Consider the following 23320-nt stretch of genomic DNA (forward strand, 5'->3'; position numbering starts at 1 on the left):
ATTTTTACCATTTTAAGCCAGTATTATTTGTTTTCCCCCTAGATCCCTGGGCTATCTAGTCTCAGGTTCTTGGTCACCCAAGCAGTTTTAGGAGGTATGGGTTGCATCTTGAGGAGTGGACCTTAAGTCAAATTAGTTATTGGCTGGTTAGTCCCACAAGCTCTGTGCCACCTAGCATATCTTACAGGAAGTACACCATTGTAAATAAAGGGTTTGTGGCTGGCTTGGTGTTTATGTTTCTCTTTTCACAGCATGCAGAGTACTTTCCTATACCACAGATATTGGAACATAGGGGTAAAGGCTCTATGTTGTCACCAGCTTTACTGGCTAATGTTCAGTAGAGGGGTTGTCTTCAGCAATGGGGGCTTGCTGTCAGTTTATAGAGAGTAAGCTATAGTCTTGACAACAGCCTGGATTGTTTAAGGATTCCCAGGGACCTCTTTGACCAATAACTCAATTAGATGTAACCCAGTCCTGGTACTGCAAGCTTCACGGGGTGACAAGTGATGGCCAATTAGGATTCTGTCTCTCCATTATTTGGCTGTTTTGTTTAGATTGCCATGATATGTGTGCATACTTAAGAAGCATCTACTTTCCCATACTATTCCTCAAACGTCCCTTAATTTTAGCTATCACTGCCTGTATTTCTTGCCACAAAACCATCTCCCATTCTCCTCCCCACTTGATGCTTCCATTTCTGCTCCACATTCCATCCATATCTATCAGTTTTATTTCCTGATCCTAAGGAGAACTATGTGTTCCCTCTAATTCCTTACTCTATACCTATCCTCTGTGGCTCTACACATTATAGCTTGGTTATCACTGACTTACCAGTGAATACCCACACCAGATATATACCATATTTGTATTTCTGGGTCTGGGTTACCGCATTCAGGATACTTTTCCCAAGTTCCATCCATTTGCCTGTGAATTTCATGATGTCATGTTTTTTTTTAACTTCTGAGTAATACTCCGTTATGTAAATGTACCACGTTTTCTTTACTCGTTCTTCTGTTGAGGGACATCTAGGTTGTCTCCAGCTTCTGGCTATTATGAAGAGAGCAGCAGTAAGCATAGTTGCATCTCTGTGATAGGATGAAGTGTCCTTTGAGTGTATGCCTAAGAGTAATATAACTGGATCTTGAAGCCAATTGATTCCCATCTTCCTGAGGACCCACCACAATGATTCCATAGTGGCTCTATGAAGTTGCACTCCACCAGTCATTTATGAATTTTCCTCTTATTCCACATCCTCAGCAACATAAGGCTCAGCTATGTCATTTTGGATTGCAGGTGGGAGACTGATGCCCTAAAATGTATAGTCAATAATTTGTGCTTGGGTTGAACTTTAGCTCAAATTTATACCCTTATGTTCCCATAGCCTGGGAAGTGGAATATTTTATAAAATAGATGGTAGGCTTCTAATATACCTAGAATTTTAAAGGAAGAAAATACCACCACTCATATGTGAAAATATTTTAGATCAAATGTGAGCATGATTCTCACATTAAAGACTCATGCAAGTTGAGCTATTGATGTGATTTTAAAAAAAAAGAATCATGATGATTAAGCAATTTCACAGAAACCAGGGGAGAATATTAAATTGTTTAATAGTATATAAAGAACTATTTTTAAAATACATTGGAAAAAGTTAGATACTTTTAAAAGAATGAGCTAGAACTTCTAGAGATGAAAATATAGTCATTAAAATAAACAAATTCAACAGAAAGTAGAGGTGATGGTGCACACTTGTAATCCCAGCACTCTGGGAGGCAAAGGCAGATGGATCTCTATGTGTTTGAGGCCAGCCAGGTCTACAAAGTAAGTCTAGGACAGCCAAGGCTACACAGAGAAACCCTGTCTTGAAGAACCAAAACAAACAGCAAAATCAACAGACAGTTGAGAGTTGAATAAAAGCCTTATGACCCACATGTTGTAGTAAATGCCATAAGCTGAGGAAATCACCTGACATCATGGAAAGAAAGTGGGACTTTGGACAGGGTAGACAGAATTGTACAAAATGGAGAGCACAGCTATGATGCATTAATTTAAAAATAAACACCAGTACTTATGAACTGCTTCATATGGATAAGACACCATCATAAATGCATATTATGTCATATCCTTTTAATAACTCTATAAGGTAGCATCAGGTCTCTCTGTTAGTAAAGAAACAGGGGTAGGAAGGTCTCTCTCTGTCTCTGTCTTTCTCCCTCTCCCTCTCCCTCCCCCCCCCCCCCTCTCTCTCTCTCTCTGTCCACTGAATGTCTTGGAATCAACTCCAGTCAGTTGACTCATTGAGGTAAAATCTAATTTTAATCAGGTTCATAAAAACTTACATGGCCTGACCATTGAGAGAATATTTCCACCCTTATAGAAGTCTGGATGGAGCCCTTTGCAAATATATCTTACAGCTCTCCTTCATAGCAATATTTGATCTACAGTTCAGGCTGTAGCAGAGGATTGAGGAAGGCTTGAAGGATTAGACACATATCTGATGTCAGAATGTGCCTTTGGCAAATCCAGATGTTCTCTAAATCTGGGAGACTCAGGCAGATGTTAGTGTTCTGACCTGTCATAAAAGAATCTGGAAAGACAGAAAAATGCTTGAGGGTTCAGATGACTCGCAAGGCATCTGACTGTAATGGCTGGGGGCCTAGGAGAGGTCAGCATCTCCATGATGCAATCTGAATGGACTCTGACTCTTGAGGAAGAAATCCTCTTTTCTTTATTTATTCTCTAATATTTCCAACAGAGGACCAGTAGCCTACAGGAAGTCTAGAAAGTAAACATGTATTTGCCTCTGACTAGAGCAATAGAGAGAGGCCGGAAAGTCATCAGGCTCCTCTCATGATGTGCTCAGCCCAGATTATATTACTAGAAGATTGCAATAGGTAATAAATGACTAATACCTGTGGAGGTAACAGAAATAGTAAAATAGTTATGCAAATGTGAAAGCTTACTAGAAGCCTTTCAAAGAATAAGTGCTTCCTATCCCATGGCTACTTTCTCAAAAACAAACAAACAAACAAACAAACACTGGACAAGTGCTGGGTAGCTTGCAGGAAATGATTATATTCAGTAACTTAAGTGTAGTGCGCATGAACGAAAGTAAAAATATGTAAGAACAGTCCAATAGTGGTGACACGTAACTTTAATCCCAGCACTTGGGAGGCAGAGGCAGGTGGATCTCTGTGAGGCCAGCCTTACCTAGAAAGTGAGTTTCAGGATAGCTCGAGCTACACAGAGAAACCCTATCTCACGAATCCAATAATAACAATAATTCATACCACTCAGCATTCTAGTGTGTACTGGGGATGGGTGCATACCAGCACCCATTCCTAGCCAAAGGGCTATTGACACTTGATGGCTCTGAGGTAAGAAGTGTCAGTTTTCTTCAGGAGTGTGGTTCCTACTGGGTCGACCATGTCCTACATCCATGGGTTATAGGTGGTAATCAGACTTAGTAGGTTAGGTTTTTTGGTTTTTTTTTAAGGACATGAAATTGAGAGGTAAGCATGGAGGAGATCTGGGAAGAGTTGAAAAGGGAAGTGGGAGTGAATGTAATTGAAATTCCTTCTGTGCATGTATGAAATTCTCAAAGAATAAGCAATACTATTTTATTGAAAATTGGTATTAGGGGGCTGGAGCTATGGCTTAGAGGTTACGAGAATGTGGGGCCCTTGCAGAGAACTCAGATTCCATTCCTAGCACCTACATAGTGGCTCACAAAACGCCACTTCCACGAGATCTGATGCCCTCTTGTGGTTCCTATAGGCACCACATGCAAGTGATGCCCATATCTACAAAATGGAAAATATACACAAAAAAAATAAAGCAAATCAGTGAAAATGTATTTTTTTCTGACTGGATATTGGATCTTGGATGATCAAAAATGATGATCATATTTATGATTATTTTTTAATTAATTAATTAATTCAGATTATATCTAAATGGTTATCCCCTCATTTGTATCCTCCCATTCCTCCTTCCCTCCGTCTTTCACCCTATTTCCCTCTCCTAGGTCTGTGACAGAAGGGACCTCCTTCCCCACCATATGCTCACAGCCTATCAAGTCTCATCCTGGTACCCTGCTTATCCTTTTTCTGAGTGCCACCAGGCCTCCCCACCATGAGGAAGTGGTCATATATGGGACACCAGAGTTCATGTCAGAGACAGTCCCCACTCTCACACTATTTATGATTATTTTTAAAGCCTTTTTTAAAATGTTCACAGTTTTCTGGAGTTGCTCCCACTAACCTCAATTTACAAGTGAGAAAACTGAGGCAATAATAGTGAATGGTGCTTGTTTAATCTCAAAGAACTTATTAGTTGACACCCAGTTTCTAAATTCAGAGTCTTCTGATTTCGTTAAGCCTCCTAATAGCTGTTGGTACCAAGCAGGTAGTTGACTTGAAGAAAGCAAATACATAAGGTATGGTTTAGGTGAATCTAATATGGTAAAGTTAATAAAGAATACATTTAAGGTCTTGATTGAGTTTATGCTCAATATACTACTATCAAATAAGCTTAGGAAAATGCTCCCATTCTTTCACTGGGAAAAGACTGAGGAGGGCCAACATAAATCAAACTATGGGACATGAGCCACAAAACCCGGCATTTCAGTGGTCTGATGCAATATGAAGACAAGGGATGATTTATGGAATATTTTGCTTCACTTGGGAATACATGTGGTAGGAGGATATACGTGAAATGAGAAATGCTCCCCCACCCCAGGAAGTAACAAGCTACTAAGGTGTCACATGGCCACCAGACAGGCAACGGATTAAGAACTCAACTTCACTGTGGTACATTTACACTATGGAATACTTATTCAGCTATAAAAAACAAGGAATTCCCGAAATTTGTGGATAAATGGATTGAGCTAGAAATGATCATAATGAGTGAGTTAACCCAGAAGCAGAAAGACTCAAATGGTATAAACTCACTTATATCTGCATATTAGCCCAAGGGGCATGTCCCACGAAAGCCTTCACTTACCAGGAAACTGAGACAGAGGAGAGGACATTCTAGTGGGACTCTAGATGAGAGAAGCATGGGAGAAAGGCAAAGTAGAAGGATCCAGAGGGTCCTAGAAGCCTACAAGTAGAACATTATGATAGGCAGATTTGGGCTCAGGGGTCCCGCTCAAACTAAGGCACCAGCCAAGGACAATACAGGCGGTAAATCTTAAACCCCTACCCAGATCTAGCCAATGGACAGAACACTCTCCACAGTGAAGTGGAGAGTGGGATATTACTTTCTCACATACTCTGGTGCCTCACCTTTGACCATGTCCCCTGGATGGGGAGACCTGGTGGCACTCAGAGGAAGGACAGCAGGTTACCAAGAAGAGACTTGATACCCTATGAGCATATACAGGGGGAGGTAATCCCCCTCAGGAACAGTCATAGGGGAGGGGAATAAGGGGAAAATGGGAGGGAGGGAAGAATGGGAGGATACAAGGGATGGGATAACCATTGAGATGTAACAGGAATAAATTAATAAAGGAGAAAAAAATCAAAAAAAAAAAAAAAAAGAACTCAACTTCAGCTTTGAGAACCCTCCACATGAATGCAAGTTATTTCTACTACCGGGTAAATGGAGAAATCCCAGGACATTAAGAAATAATAGTATCAAGTTCCAATGTAACATGGTGATTAAAATAGTGGATAGTTGAATGATGCCTGCTGGGTTTGAATCTGGATTAAACTGGTTAACAGTCATGTGACCCCAGACAACTAACCCGAGCTTCCTGGGCCTCAGTGTTTTTATCAAGAAAACTGAGCTAGAATATTACCTCCCCATAGGAGTATTTTGAGGTTCAAATGTATCTAATAAATTCATAAATTTAACACATCATTGGCTTTTAATTTTTCTTTTATTTTTCTTTGTTTTGTCTTGTTTTGTTTTGTTTTGTTTTGTGGAGGCAGGGTTTTTCTGCATATCCCTGGCTGTCCTGAAACTCCCTCTCTTGACCAGGCTTGCCTTAAACTCAGAGATCCACCTGTCTCTGATTCCCAAGTGTTGTAGTTAAAGGTGTGTGCCACCACCACTCAGCTCCCATTAATAATTATTTTTTCAAACAGGTTGCTTGTATTATCTCTCTAATGAAGAAATCCATGATCAGCCATGGAAAGAGTCAGTCTAACAGATTTTTCTCTGGTTTCTAAACACTTGGAAACTCACTCTCAGTTTGGGTGAATCTTCATTTGTATGAAAGACTTTCCATTCCTGAAACATTTTGATGAAAATCCAAACTATCCTAGAGGCCTAGCGATGCCTTCAGATACAGGCCCCTGATAGCAGCTTTCTATTTCCTAGCCGCGTCATACAGAGTAAATTACTTGTATCTTAGAGCCTTCTGCCTCCTTGATGATGTATGAGTATATATCTGAGCCTGTCCCCACCATTGTGCCTGGTACAAGGACAAGCATTTAGGAGATGTTATCTCACACACACACACACACACACACATACACACACACACACACACACACACACACACACACACACACACACACACACACACACACTCCCGATAACTTAAGAGAAGAAGCTGTGGCAATGGGACTCTTTTCTGGAATATATTCATTGAGTCAACCTACTCTAAGCATCAAAGCTCCATGAATAAAGATGAATCGAGTATGACCTCCATCTGAAAAGTGCTCATGGTCTGAATGAAGAGATAATAAATAAGCAAATAAGGTCACACTGTTGAGTGTGGCAGTAGCCAGTGACCTCAGTAAAGTCACAAATGGAGTAAAGGGCACCATCCACACTGTAGTGATTTGAGAGGCAAGCAGAGGTTGGGAGGCAAGGAGACTGCAGGTAAAGACAGCTCCGAAGAAACCTCCATGGCCTCTATTTTCATTTACTAAAGTGAAAAAGCAAAACACAAAGAAGGAGACGGGCATCTGGGGCTATCAGAGCTGTTTGTGTGACCTTTTTTCCTTGAGACCATGTTTATAACCAGGAAAAAAAAAGATCCAATAAAAGGAAACAATTAAACATCAGTGTAGCAAAGGCAGCCACCATACAGGTCCAGTTGAAACTATTAAGGCACACTAAGGAGAGGGACGTGGCCATCTCTGCTTTCTAGTGCAGAGTCTCGTCGGATATAGGGACAAAGGGACAAATCCAGAAGTTCCTATTCTGGGGACACAGGCTCGCAGCAGCACCACAGGGACTGAAGCTATTCAGAGCTCAGCTGTCACCCACAAAGACAACAGGGGCCCTCAAACTTGTCACCTTTGGAGTTGAGAGTGCCCGGAGGAACACTCAACAAACCGACATCAAATTTGTTTCTTGCTTCTTTTTGTTTTGTTTTGTTTTGTTGCTTCTTGGGAACAGGCAGAATCTGCATTGAGGTTTGCACAAAGCCAAACAGCTCCAGTGTCAAATGGAAATCCAGCAGGCTCTTCCAAGATGTACTGCTCCTTTTGTACAGGCTGGCGACTTGGGAGAGGGGGCCCAGGACATAATGACTGTGTCTCTTGGGAAGCACATGCAGACAATGGTCTGTGTGTGCAAAGGGGAGCAGATTAACCAGGACCGGCCTATCTCCCACTTGCTTTTCTTAAAGAAAGACTCTATTACCAGGAAGCAAAGCACACACAAAAACAATACCTAAGCTAACAGAGTACTGGCTTTCATATACTCAGAAATAACAGAACACGGACAAGCTACAACTTTCCAAATCCCCTCGAAAATCCTTTTCGGGAGCAGAGATGGTGTGTCACATCTACACTCTTTGTTTAATGCATTTGTTCTTTTGTTTGATCAAGGGGGGCAGCAGTCTAACTCATTATATTGGGGGAGCTGCATTCATTCCTTTGTGCTTCTTTTTCTTCTTCTAATCTTTATTAAAATCAAAAGAGGAGCCCCTCTAATCCTGCAAATGATAATTTATTTCTCAACCTACAAAGTCAGCGTCTTCTCTATTATTTTAAAAACAAATCGATGCAATGATTTTAATTAAAAATGAAATAGAATGAATCAAAAAAACCAGCACACACGCACAAGAAAAAAAAATCCAGGCATTTGTTAGATCAACACACAAATTTGTTTACAATTTAATGGGCACCAGAGCTCCTGGTAACAAAAGGTTTTTAATGCACTAGAATGTTTCAGTGTAGTTGGTAAATTCTCTGGACTTTCATTTGAGTCTTTGGAGCGAACAACACATCTTGAAGTCTCCTAATGAAACGCCCTGACCCTGGGAAATTTTATGCTTCCAATGTGCTTCTGCCCATCCCCCAGCCTCCATCTCTGCCAGCCGCCTCCTTGGCTAGAAGATTCAGTGGCTTCTATTTTAGCTGGGGTTATTCATCTCAGATAGCAAAGCAGGTTTGGTTTCTGAGCAAGGAGAAAAAAAGACCCTGTGTTAAGGAGCTGGGCTTTGGCCTGCCCTTGGTAGGTGGAGTTGGTGAGATTGGAGGATGATCTTCAGAAAAGCAGGCAGAAGAGGAACCCACTTTGAATAGAAGATGGGTACCTTTCCCCCTCACAGAGTGACTTTATGAAGAGGCACTTGCTTGGAAATGTAACTTGAATATTTACATTCATTCAATGTTTGTCTGTTTGTTTATTGAGAAGCTACTGAGTTCCAACAACAAGGCTCAGAGATTAGATTTCAATGAGTTGACCGGAGTTCAGCTGTCACCCAGCAACACCCTCCCCTGCTGTGGGGCAGGCCTGCACGGTTCAGTGGAGGAGGCAATTGATGTGATAAAGGCAGTGGCGGGCATGGATGCTAACTGCCATTGAAAGGGACACCCCAGGAGAGGAATCTTGCTTTGAGAGACCTCCACCTGAATAAGAATGGTCCTCACAGGCTCCTGTACTGGAATGTTTGGTCACTAAGGAGTGGAGCATTTGACAGAATAGGAGATGAGAAGGTGTGTGTCACTTGGGATGGGCTTTGGGGGTTCAAATGTTTAAGCCAGGCCCATTCTTGCTTGCTGCTGCCTGTGGATCCAGATATAAAACTCTCAGCTACCTCCCCAGATCCTTGTCTGCCTGTGTGCCACCAAGTTTCCTGCCATGACAGTGACAGACTAAACTTTTGAAACTATCAGCCAGCCTCAAGGAAATGTTTTCCTTTAAAAGATTTGCCTGCTAATCTTCTCTGTATCATTCCAATTTTAGTATATGTGCTGCCTAAGCGAGGCCTGGTGGCACTCAGAGGAAGGACAGCAGGCTAGCAAGAGGAGACTTGATACCCTATGAGCATATACAGGGGGAGGAGGTCCCCCTCAGTCACAGTCATAGGGGAGGGGAGTAAGGAGAAAATGGAAGGGAGGGAGGGAGGAATAGGAGGATACAAGGGAGTGGATAAAAATTGAGATGTACTATGAATACATTAATAAAATATATTTTAAAATAGCAGGAAAAAAACAGAAGATTTGCCAAGGGTCGTGGTGTCTCTTCACAGCAACAACACTAAGACAGCACCTAAGCCCACGGGACTCTTCTAGCTTGCATGTCCCTCCTTGTTAGTCTTTAATGGTCTCTGTTAAACTGTGCATGCCTGCCTGGCCTGTTTTCCTTCATCTGTTTGCAGAGCCACAATGCCTGGAGAGGAGGGTGCCAGCTTCAGAAGCTCAGACGTCCAGAACTAAACTAGAATGAGAAATTAAGACACCATTGTATGGCTGTTAAAAACAAAAACACAACGCAGGTGAGTTCAGTGACTTTGCCCTCACACTCTTTCTGGAGCCACCTGCAGTCCAGATCCCCCTTCGGGAATAAAGAATGCACTTCAGCCTAAAGTGATTTCTGTTGACCAAGAGCCCCGAGTCCATCTCAGCAAGACTGAACCTGAGACAAGGTCCAAAGTACCTATCCTGGCTGACTAGGGCTTCTCAACCGAATGTGGCAAAGCTCTCTGAAAGCACCACCTATTTTTATAACTCTCTGTAGAATGGGTAAACAACAGCACAGCTTCTCCCATTATCCAACTGTATTTTTGTCTCTTCTCTTCTGAAGATGTAAACCCAAGAGGTTTCTTCTATGCTGCTCCCTCTGTCAAAGTCTCCTTCTGAGATTACTCTGTTTTCTACAGTCTCTTGCAAGACCAGCCTCAGGTTAGTGATGACTATCACCCACACAGCGATGGTACCCAGGTTACTAATAAACCTGCAAGTCACCAGCTAGATGAACAAACAGAGCAGAATTAGCAAAATGAAACATGGCATTCAGTTCAGCTAACTTTGTACCTCCACAGTATTCGAGACATAACAAAATGTATCACAGATCTTCTGGAGAGCACTTCAATGACATACATCAAAAATGGCAGACCAGCACACAGAATTCTGCCTAAAAATGGGCAAGCTTGGATGCAGGCAGGGATGAAGACCAAACTCTGCCAAGGCAGGGTAAGCAAGTCCTCAATAGTTCCTGCCTCACAAATATGTCTGTCAGGTATATTGGGCCAGAAGGCTGAAGATGGTGCTTCAACGTTATAGAGAGTTTCGGGTGACTGTTCAGCAGTATACTGTCTTTGTCACTTCCAGTACACTCAGGTAATTAAGTTTTATTCCTTCTCAAGTCTCTGATGTGGTTGAAAGCCAGATCATTTTGTCTTACAATTAAGCTTAGTTGTTTAGGAGTTAAGATGTTTTTTAGGTCTAGATAGATGTTTTAAGTTAATAGAGATGAGATATTATGGATATTGATTTACATTCAGAATTTTAGACTCACCAAGATAGGAAAGATATTTTCTTCTAGTTTGCCAAACCCAAATAGCCAAATCACTATGAATATAACATTTATAAAATTCCTGGTTGTTTCATGGTTCTTCTTGTTGTATGTAGTTTATTTTGTTTATGTGTAATAATATAAATACATATGTAAAAAAGAAATATAATAAAAAATCTTAATGGCAGACCTTCCTAAAATAGCATTTTACCCCAAAGAAATTATAGGGAGGATACATTTTGTTGATAATGCTCTGGCAGCATCCACTGGAGAAAATGAAAATGTCTTTCAGCCTACCTGCTCAATGTTAAGGAAGCTGAAGACTACGGCAAAATCCACAACTATGAAGGCTAAAAGAAATGATGAGACATGGTGTACCATTTTAGTTGAAAAGGGGCAAAATTTTTAAAATCCATTTTGAAGATGGCTGCCTAAAATTGAAGTGGATGCAGAATAAAGGTAAAAGAAAAGAGCCCCAAATGGTTTATGTTGATGAGAGTTTTTCTGAATTTCATTCAGTGTTTTTATAATTTTGTCTTTTCATCATTTAAGAAGTGCTTGGATTATTTGACACCCAGCTTTCTCTCCCTGAAGACAGGAGAAAGAATCGACAGTGGTGTCGGCCTACATCTGGGGGGGGGGGACCTTCTGCTGCCTACAGCCTTCCGAAGGAGGTCTGGGATGTGAAGTGGACAGACACCATGTGATGGCTACTCACTGAGCCTTGTCTCCAGAAAAAAACACCAAGTCATCCAATTCTGAAGGGGCATTTATGGCTTATTACAATACGTAAGTTTGCTTTATCAGCATCCTGGGGCCAGAGCAAGCAGCCATGCCACATGTTCTCCTGAATATAACACTCTAGCAATCCTGTTGACCACAAAAGCAGCACCCCAGTCTGCCTAAGTGCCTTTCAGAAACCCCCTTCCCTATGCTCGGTCCTAGATCTGTTGCCATGTTAGACAAAAGCCAACCTTCTCCTTCTTCCCCCGAATGCCATTTTAGGACAGTCTTCTCAGTCATGTCTCTTTAAAAGCCTCTATGTTTCTTGGAGACCCAACTCCTACCTTGCAAAGCGCTTGTATTAAATATGTATCACACGGCTTAGCTTGTCCTAGAAATGAGGAGCTAGCCTTTCCTTCCTCTCTCTGTATCTATACAAGAAGATTGGTGACCCCCAGCAGGTGTATGATAAAGGGCAAGGGAAGAGGACAGCCAAGCAGGGGGAAAACTCCGTGGAGATGACTCTGTGTCCTCGGAAATTGAGAGGAATTTTCTGTGGAATTTGACCTGTGGAGACACAGCTAACAGCGCTGTCTGTTTAGTCTTTTCTGGCCCCCATGTAGCTGCATCAGACAATTATCATAGGTTAATCAGGTCAACAAACTCGCTGAGCACTGACAAGCTGGGCAGCCTCAGGTTCGCTCCCGGTGGGTGAGGCCAGGAAGGCTGCCTGACTTCTCAGACACAGAGCAGCAGAGCACAGTTGGTCTGCTGAGAAATCTGTAGGATCATCTCATCAGTCTACTGGGTAAAGATACCCTCCCCTGTCTCTCCTCCCCTTCTCCTTCTCCCCCCACCCCATGCTCCCTCCATTCCATGACATACACAGGCCCTTACTCTCTCTCTCTCAAATTCATGATATCTCTTTCTAACTGCTGTTGTTGTGTGTTGTTTCCCTAAATATATACATGCAAAGTGTCCATATAGTGTTACCTGTATGTGGGTGATTTCACAGCTAACCACTTGGTATTAGATAACCAGTTCAGTTTGCTATTTCCTGGAAAAACTATTTCTCTTCTCTTAACATTCCTTAGTTGCCTATAGTTTTTTGTCTGCAGTTGGGGTCCCGTGAGCCTTCTACCATGTGTGTTTTCATGTTTATTTGTGACTTCCTTGTTCTGGTCCTATGTGGGTAGCATGTTGATGAGACTTCATAGGTGTTGTCAATTTCTTGACATTTCTAGGAGATGCAATCTCACAGCTGACTTCCTACTCCTCCAGCTCTTACAAGCCTTCTGCCTCCTTTACCTCAATACTCCCTGAGCCTTAGGTGCAGGGACTGTATTGTAGGTGTGTCACTTGGGACTGGGCACCATACAGTCATCTATTACCTCCATTTTTATTGGCTGTGTTTTTGCAATGGTCCCCATCTGTTGCAAAGAAAATTTTCTTTGATGAAGAGGTGAGAGCTATACTTATCTATGGATATAAGGACAAATATTTAGAATACAGTTAGGAAGCAGGCCATGGTGGCACACACTTTTATTCCCAGCACTCGGGAGGCAGAGGCAGGAGGATCACTGTGAGTCCAAGGCTGGCCTGGTCTACAAAGTGAATCCAGGAGAGCCAGGCCTATACAGAGAAACCCTGTCTCAAAAAAACCAAAGGAAAAAAAAAGAATACAGTTAGGAATTATTCTCATTTAGTAAAGTGATATCCTGCTTAGTTGGCTAGGTTTATAGTACCAAACATGATATCCCTATTTTTGAGTTCCCTATTTTGAGTTCCTTATTTTTGAGTGGACCAATTAGAGAACTATTGTTTACCTCCAATAGGGAGTGCCACTATTGCCGTGTTGCATCATGGTTGTTGTAGTTCATAGGTGTCACAGCTCAGTAGGACTGTTGGTTGCTTCCTTATCTTAGATGATTACATGCCACTTTCTAGTACCATGAAAGCTAGTCCTCAGGGGCTAGAGACTTTCAGGCCAACTCAATTGACTGCCCAAAAGGGTGCTACTCATGTCCGGTATTGGGGATTTTGTTAGTGTATGGCTCTTATAGAAGCATTACCAGCCCAAATGGGAAATGTTAATTTATATTGTTTTTATATGTGTATGCATAAACTTGTATGTAATTTTGGATAGATAATAATATGATTCCTTATGACTTTTCAGAAACTATTATTGTTATTTTACCCTCCTCACTGCCTTTCCTGTTGACCTCTATTCCCTCTCTAATCAAGCACACAGACAAACACACACATGCACACACACACACACAAACCATTAGCACCCTGCTTTGCTCTCTCCATTGCTCCCATACCCCATGCCCCTTTCTATTTTCCTGGTTTCTGTGGTTGCTCCAGGTTACACACTCACATCTGGAGATCTGGAGTTACTAGGCAGAGAACATGTGATGTCTGTCTTTCTAGGACTGATTACCTCACCCTATGATATTTTCTAGTTCCATCCTTTTCCTACAGTTTTTCTGATTTTATTTTTTCTTTACAGCTGTGCCACTTTTATTTCTGAGAGTCTTAGAGAGGCTGCTTTAAACTCTTCATGTAGCTAAGCACGTCCTTGTACGTCTAATCTTCCTGCCTCTATTCCTCCAAATGTCAGGATTACAGGCATTCCCAGCATTCTTCTTTACCTTTTACTTTCCGTGATAATATTTTCATCAACTTTCCCTCATAGAGAGGAAAAAAACTCAGCATTAAGAGTGTGGACTGGAATTTAAATCCTTGTTGGGAGACTATGGGAGCAATAGTTAACCCATAAATTGAACACTGGAGATAATTATATCCACCACACAGAGATGATGTGTGAAAAATTGAGGGATATCCTCTCACATTAATATATTCCATTGATATTCATTTCCCATTCTTTCCCTCATTGGTATTCCATCCTAACCTTGGTTTGCATCACTGCCGGTAGGAGCACCAACTGCCTTATGTACATACAGTCATAAGAACATTCGAGCACCACTAAATTAGAAGCAATGGGAAACTGGTGGGTAGGGTACTTCGAGGAAGTTGGGTTTTGTCAGCATGTGCTAAATTCCTTGCAGTTGTGCACATCAGTCATACTTAAGACTTTCAGATACCCGGAACCTCTCTGTCTACTAAACAGAACGGAGCTATTAATGTCCCTCATAGAAGAAGAAAGAATAGGCTTCTCTGAATGTGGGTCAGGAAGCACCAGGGAGGTAATGACTTGGTCTTCTCTGTTTTCTCTGGCCCTCCTTGGTCCTTCCATGAAAGCATTCTGACAGGAACCCTGCCTGGCCATAGCGTGATCGCTCTTTTGTTCTACAAATCCCTTACTATGACTCACTCACAGAACCATTGAAACATGTCTCTCTTCATGTTCACAGGAATCTTCCTGACAGAGCAGTCCTTATTCCGAGGCAATCACATTCCTCCTTGACTTCTCTCAGCTTGTTGCCCAACACCACAGTCTTCATGGCATCCAGGCAAGTCTGACTGCTAATCCCCAGAGGCAAGCCCAAATGCAGAGGCAAATAGGGCCACAAACATGAACGTATCCTCCATCCTGCCTCTCTGCACTGAGGCAGAGTCCACTTTAAGGTGGAGTCCTTAAAGTTAGCACTAGTGCCCAGTTGAAATCAGCACGAGTTTGTGGGAGCTTTTATGGGAAGAGCAGAGCAAACTCTCTAATCCTGTGTCTCAGCAATTTGGCTTCTAGGGATTTCTTCTTAGAGGATCATTGGGAAGGGTTTGGTCATTTGTCCGGCTGCCACTGAGTACAGCCTACCTGCTGACATTGCTCTAATTACTGTAAATATATTGAGTTGTTTAAATATCAACTGTTTTGTGTATGAAAAAGCAGTATTGGCCCCGTTTTGAGGATGAGGAAAGCAAAGAATAAAAGGCCGTCATGGCCATGATCATGTCGCTTCTATGAAATGAGCAGCAAGCCCACAGTGGGGGTGGGGGTGGGGCAGATGCTATGGCAGTGGCTAAGTTTACAGAGCTCGGCACAAACAGAAGAGGAGGGAGGAACTTGAGGGAGGAGAAGTGTGGCAGGAGCGAAGAGGGAGACCAGGAAAGGGAGAAGGAGAAATCTTTAGAAAGACATTTTTAAAATAAGAAGAACTTTTGCTTGTGATAGTAAAAAGTCTGAGCCAGCCAGGCACAACAGAACATGTCTCTCATCCCAGGGTTTGGGAAGCAGAGGCAGGAGGATCTCTGTGAGTTTCAGGCCAGCCAGGGCTACATGGAGAGTCCTTGTCTCAAAAAAAAAAAAAAAGCACCTTGAGTCAAAGCGTCAGAGTTCTCCTAAGTGGAGCAGTGTGTGCAAAGACACAAGTGTGAGCCATGGGGAGCCAGCTGCTCACCCACTGATGGAGAGTACTCAGAAAGTAAGGCCAGGAATTCTGTAGGCTGCTCACTCCAGGGAAAATACATTCTGCCCTTGACTCTTATTGGAATTAAATGGCTGCTACTCTTCCCTTTTCCTTAAATGCTTTCATATAGCCAGTTACTATGTCAACTTTGCACAGTGTTACTAAATACCTTCCCACATTGCCTTTAAACCTGCATGTATATGTGTGTTTACATACATGCACACACACACACACACACACACACACACACACACACACACACACACACACTGCTTTGTGCAATTTTTAATAAAACACCATAATTTTATGTTTGGAGCATGAAAAGTCCCACAGTTAACATTTTCAGAAGCTGGGCACACAGTTTCATGTCTATAAACCCAGCAGTCAGGAGGCTAAAGGAAGAAATTGGTGGGAGTTTGTAGCTAGTGTGCGCTACAGAGGAAGAAAAGGCCTCAGACAGGAAAATGGAGAATGAAGAGGTAAGAAAGGTGCCAGAAACACCTGTGCAGCACCCCAGGGTCTCAGAGGGCAGTAGGGCTAGGGGTTTTCATCTAAAAAAAAAAACCTCAGTGCTGTAAGCTAACTAAACAGGGTCAAGAGGCTTATTCTCAGAAGAGCAAACCCATGTTCCTTAATATAAGGAACAAATGTCCAAAGGAGAAATAGTTCAAAATCATAGTGTCTGTTCTCTTCACAGGATGACATGTGGTCATTCAAAGTGAGAATTTCAGAGGCACTGTTGCAATGTGTGAAAATGTTTATTATTTAGCAAAATACTGAAAGAACACAAAATATGTTGTTTTTTTTTTAAAAACTCAGTATCAAATGAAATCCGTTCTTACACATAGACAAGGACTAGGAGGTTGTCCAAGGTTGAAACTGGTTTTAAGATGAAAGGTAGTAGTATTATTTTTATGTAAGCTTTTCAATATTCAATATTCAATATTTAATGGTAAAAGAGCAGGAATTGAAATGGATACAGAGCAAACAGACATCCGGTTAGGAAGGTCTTGCCCTGTCAGGTATGAGACTCTAGAGACGAAGCGGTGTGGATTCCACAGATAAGATACATGAGTGGGAGTGGCTGTAAAATGATGGCATTTGTAGTTTGAGCTTAAAAGGAGACAAAGGCAGATACTAGACCAGAAAAAAATTTCATAGACCTTTTCCAGAGAGTTGCCAAAAAGACACACTTTTTTTTTTTTGCTATATTCAACTGGAAACTGGAATGGAAGTTTGGGACTCACCATAGAATGTGCCCTTGGTCCCCAGGTAGTTGTATGTCAAGAGGATGTTAGAATAGGCTAAGTCAATCAGAGCTTGAAGATACGTAGCCCTTCATATGCAAAGCATGGATCTTGGTCCCACATTTCAGTGGTCAAGACTCACCTTAGTGATTGTCAAACTTGGACTTCAGTATTTGTTTTCATTTTCACTTCACAGTCACATTCCAAGACTGAGCAACTTAAACCGTCTGCCATCTTTCAGTTTCTGTGGGTCAGAGACCCACGTCACTTTTGCCAGCTGTTTTGTGATTCAGCACCTCATAAGTGGTACAATCAGGACATCAGCTGACACAAGGCTCATTTGGAGGAGGAACCATGAGCAAGGGAGCCTCACACAGCCGCTGGATAGCCTCATGTTACTGTTAGTCGGTGACTTTATTTTCTTGCCTTGTACACTTCTCTCTTGAACAATTTAAAGCAAAGGTGATAGGAGGAGGGATATAGAAAGAAAGAAGAGGGGGCAGGGGAAGGAGTGTTACACTTTCGTATGCAATAACCCTGAAAATAAAATTCCACCACTTCTCCTATATTTTATGTGTCAGAAGTACTGTATCTTTTGGACCATAAGACGCACACCCACCCCAAAAAATGTAGGGGAAATCAGGGTGTATCTTACGGTCCGATTGCTGTCCATCAGGCACCAACAAAGAGGCCACTTACTGGTGTCTTCAGTGTGCCAGCCAAGGAAACTATAAAAGTGTGTGAGTCTCTAAGTCTTTCCTCCTATTGAGTTAACACTTTCATATTACCATATTGTGTTATAGTTTAATAAATATTTTATTATACTAGTACTAATTTGGTTTAGGATATTTTTTTCTTGTATTACTGCTCTAAAAACTGGGTGCATCTTATGGTCGGGTGCATTTTATTGCCCAAAAAATATGGCAAATGGATAAATACAATCTACAGTCAAGGGAGAGAATCATACAAGTCCATGAATAAAAGAAAAATCAGGGCGGGAAGGGGTTACATGTGAGAGGCTACCTACTATATCCTTTGTGGTAGACTATACGATATTCCTTACCATGACTGCTCTGTCATCTGTGCCTTATTTATTACTTCTACATTAAGAAAATGTGGTTGATTTGCTGTATAGTGCCACAGAATTTCAGCTTTTGGAGGTCTCTTTCAAGTCCTCCAACTCAGAAACAGTAAGTTCAGTATGTCAATAACATTCCCCTTTGTGATGGTTCGAATGAGAATGGCCCTCATAGGCTCATATATGCAAATGGTTGGTCCCTGGTTGGTGGAACTGTTTGGGAAGAATTAAGAGGTGTGGCCCTGTTGGAGGTACGTCACTGGTGTGTGTGTGTGTGTGTGTGTGTGTGTGTGTGTGTGTGTGTGTGTGTGTGTGCCTTATGCCTACAGATATAAGCTTTCAGCTACTGTTACAGGACCAAGTTTGCCTGCCTGTTGCCATGCTCCCTGCCATGATGGCCATGGATTCACCCTCTGAAACTGTAAACCCCAATAAATCCTTTCCTCTGTGAATTAGTTGCCTTGGTTAAGAAACCTTCCTTCCTCTTCCTTTTGCACCAGACTTACTTAATCATTCAATCTCTCCTCCCAAATGCATACTAGACATGACTAATCCTTCAAAAACATTTTCCTACTCAACTAGGATTTTCTCTCAGAATTTTTCTCTCCAAAATCTTCCAGCAAAGTCCTCAGGCACTGCAATCTACTGTTTGTTGCTGATCTAATCCAATTCTGTCATTTTATGGTGAAAAATAGGAGGACATAAAGGTAGAGATGAAGCACAAACTATTTTTATTGATAATATTCATATTACATCTCAATTGTTATCCCATTCCTTGTATCCTCCCATTCCTCCCTCCCTCCCGCTTTCACCCTATTCCCCTACCCTATGACTGTGACTGAAGAGGACCTCCTCCCCCTGTATATGATCCTAGGGTATCAAGTCTCTTCTTGGTAGCTGGAAGCACAAATTGTAATTATGAAAGGGACCAATGTCAGTTCTCTCCTTTGTGTTCACTGATTGTCTTTCAACAATGTATTTTTCAGATCTATTTACTGCCTATGTAATATGGCTTAACAATTCTAACAGTTGTCTGCTTGTGCATGGATGTGTGTTTGTATGTCCATGAGAGTGTGTGTGTGTGTGTGTGTGTGTGTGTGTGTGTGTGTGTGTGTGTGCAAGCATTCACATGCCTTCTGGTATGTTCTGTTAATTAGAAACAAAACCATAAGTCCAGCCCACACTCACATGTATGTGTACATAAGCACATATACGTTTTCTTGCATATGCATATAGCTTCTCTTTTATTCAGAAGGTAATGACACCATTCTCACCCACCCTGTCAATCCCCATCAGTGTGAGCACTAACAGATCATTCCTGGAATCTAGCATGTGCAAAGTGCCTGGGGAACCATTCTAAAATTTAAAGAACTCTAAAACAAAGTACTCATCACCCGAATCAGTCTAACACTATGGAGGATGTGGGGTGTCAGATGCCATAAACATCTGATGAATGAATACACAAGTGAATGATTAAATGAATGAAATCAGCAATTTCCCAGTCATTGCTCATTTAGGTAGCTCACGGTGGGTTTTGCCATCCTCTGCTGCTTTGTGAATTTAAATTTTTCTCTTTCAATTAATTGACTTTTAAAATCCAAATTATTGTTAAAGCAAAGGTATAATTTGCTATGATAAATTGGGAAGAGTTCTCTGTAAATGATATATGCCATCTATCTTAAAATGTCCATATGCCACCTAGAAATCTAGAAGTCACTGTGCATAGAATTCAGAGTGAGTGCACGGCGATAAACAAATAGCTGTGAAATCCCCTAGCATGTGTTCATGTTTGGGACCTCATAGATGGCTCAAGGGGCCCTTTAAAGAGCCAGGGGCAGTGCCTGCCAGAAGGAGCCTGGCAAGAGTAATTGGTCTCCTGAACCCTGGGGAGAGATTATTGTAAAGTCTGTGAAATATCAGTCGGACTGGAAGAGGCGTGGTTGAGGCAGTGGCAGATGAGAATCCATTAAAATATTCTTTGGGGAGGCTGCTCTTGCCCCTTGCCAGCATGCCAGTCACATCCGCTCGTTACTCATTCATCCAGCACCTTTTCACTTACCACCGCGTGCCTGATTCTGAGCCGCGTTCCATAGAGAACAAAAAGAATGAGACACAATTCTTGTCCATCAAAAGCCCAAAATCCAGCAGAGTAGTAAGAAGGACAACAATAAACAACCCTTCTGATGCTGTGAAGGTCTCTAACGGCAGCATTGAAAGATACCCAAGATACTGGCTAAGCAAACGACTGTCTAGAAAAGCCTGCACAGGGTGCACAGATGTGGTATCACCTGCTCCATATTACAAAGAGCAGACATGTAAGAGCACTCGGAGTAGAAACAGCATGAGCAAAGGCCTCAGAGATGAAAGATGGCAAGCAGGCCATGCGTGTGCAGTTGTGGTGCCGTAGTCTGCTGAGCAGGGGCAGTCGATACAGTAGAAGAAATGGAAGAGGCTGATGGTGAAAGCACGGATGGTACTGGCCTATCAAGCCTGCTCAAGGAGAGTGGCCTTTAGGCAGAGGCAGGAGGACCGCTGTGATTTCGAGGCCAGCCTGGTCTACAAAGCGAGTCCAGGACAGCCAAGGCTAATACAGAGAGATCCTGTCTCAGAAAAAAAGAAAGAAAGAAAGAAAGAAAGAAAGAGTTGAAGGATTCAAAGAAGAATGGAGTCACCAGCTCTGCATATCAGAAAAGCAACTGATGTGGGTGACATCACACAGATGTGAGCTCAGTATTTTCACCTGTGCAGTGGTCCCTGTAGGCTGCCCCAGAAGGGCTGCAGGACAACTGAGTCAACACAGGGTGAAACACAGTGACCTCAGAAAAGGTCCCAAATGTCTTTGTTATTAAAATTTTTATCACTCCCCTACCTACATCTTCTTTTCTCTGTCCTACCTCATCCTTATGAAATTTGTACCCTGCGGGGGAAGATGTAAAAAGAAGTCTGGAGCTTTTGATTCTGTCAGGAGAAATTGGAGCATTGTTTAAATCTACTTAGAGCACTAGAATACACAGAGTAATTAGCTTCTCTTTTAAAAAAAAATTCAAAGGGAAGAAATTGGTGATGGCAAGGAGAGGACTCAGCTTAGTCACTTACCATATGGAACTGGGCAATTCCGTCAGCTCTCTGGGCTTCACTTTTCTTAGCTGGAAAAACCCTGGTGCTTCTAACTCTGAAGTTCTACACTTGTTCTATGCTTGTTAATGGCAAAGGCTTTGTATTGGGGCTGAAAGCACTATGAGTGTGGGGAGGAAGAAGTGCCAGGGGTGGGAATGAGTGTGGTGTGTTGCTAGAAGGGCACACAGTGGCTAGATCAGGTAGCACCTGGTAAGCCTTGCAGAGGCCTGAATTGATTCTTGATAAAAGGGGGAGCAGGCATAAAAACTTAAAGGGACGGAAACAGAATACATCTTAAGAAGAGTACCAGCCACCGCCTGGAGAACTGAGGAAGAAGAAACGGGAAAAATGAAAAGGAGCTGGATTGACAGACATTTGTAATCCAGGCAAGAGTGAACAGTGACTCAGGTCCTAGAGGATGGAGGGGATGAGATTAAGACAAAGGTGTCTAAACCTGATGATGTACCAGGTTGAGGAAAGGAGAAGAAAAGAGATATAGTATCTATAGATATACTCTAGGTAGAGTAGTTCATATTTATGAAGTGATAAGGCTGGCCTACAGTATGTCCTCAAAATCTTATTCTTAGAGATGACTTTTTTTATTGCTAAGGCATCAATACAACTTTGACTACATCTCTATGATACCAACTGCCTTAATAAAAAGGGAAGAGTCAGGCAGTACCTACATTGTTTCTAAACAGTAACTAGTTTGTAAGGGACATGGCATAGATTCATTTGTCACGTTTATTTGATTATCCAGCATTGATAAACATAGCCTAAGACATTATGAACTGTTAACCTTTGTCTCTGAAGTCTAGGAGCAAGTGGGTGGGTTTGAACTTAAAGGAAGAACTATATCTCTCTATGTCAGGTATAAATCCAAGTATTATTTTGAAATACCCCTATTGTGTTTGAGAGACAACTTCCAAATTATCACATTCAGCCAGACGGGTGGTGGTGGCACACTCCTGTAATCCCAAAACTTAGGAGGCAGAGGCAGGCGGATCTCCCTAAATTTAAGACCATCCTGTACTGCAGCACTAGTTCTAGGACAGCCAGAGCTGTTACACAGAGAAACCCTGTCTCACACAAAACAAAACAAACAAGTTACCACATTCTTCCTTATTTGTCTGGAATGAATATGAGTCATGCTGCATACCCTGACCCATGTTCCAGGCTTCATGGAGGAAATTCTAATGCCACACTTATGTGACTAGGAGCAATGCATAGCAGTACTAAACTCTTCACCCAGACTCACCAAGCTTATAATCTCTCCTGTGTTTATTTACTGCTTTAAGAATCAGTTCATTGACATCCTATTGGGACTCTAGGTGAGAGAAGCATGGGAGAATGGGGGAATAGAAGGATCCAGAGGGTCCTAGAAACCTACATGAAGAACATTATGATGGGCAGATCTCGGCCCAGGGGTCCTGCGCAAACTATGGCACCAGCCAAGGACAATACGTACAGGAAACTTTGAACCTGTACCCAGATCTAGCCAACGGACAGGACGTTCTCCACAGTTGAGTGGAGAGTGGGGTCTGACTTTCACATGAACTCTGGTGCCTCATATTTGACCACGTCCCCTGGATGAGGAGCACTGGTGGCACTCAGAGGAAGGATAGCAGGCTAGCAAGAAGAGATTTGATACCCTATGAGCATATACAGGGGGAGGAGGTCCCCCTCAGTCACAGTCATAGGGGAGGGGAGTAAGGAGAAAATGGGAGGGAGGGAGCAATGGGAGGATACAAGGGATGGGATAACAATTGAGATGTAATATGAATAAATTAATAAAATATATTTTTAAAAGACTCAATTCATTACTAAGACTAGGAAATCAAAGAGCACTCATAGTCTCTCTCTGTCTCTCTGTCTCTCTGTCTCTCTCTGTCTCTCTCTCTCTCTCTCTCTCTCTCTCTGTCTCTCTCTCTCTCTCTCTCTCTCTCACACACACACACACACACACACACACACCACCTTTATCTTCTCTCTCTCTCTCTTCTCTTGTCTCTCTCTTCTTTCTCCCCTCTCTCTTCTATCTATGTCTCTCTATCTCTCTCCTCTTTCCCTTTCTCCTTCTTTCT

This window comes from Acomys minous (genome assembly GCF_964271855.1).
Source record: "Acomys minous genome assembly, chromosome: 1".
Lineage (NCBI taxonomy): Eukaryota > Metazoa > Chordata > Mammalia > Rodentia > Muridae > Acomys > Acomys minous.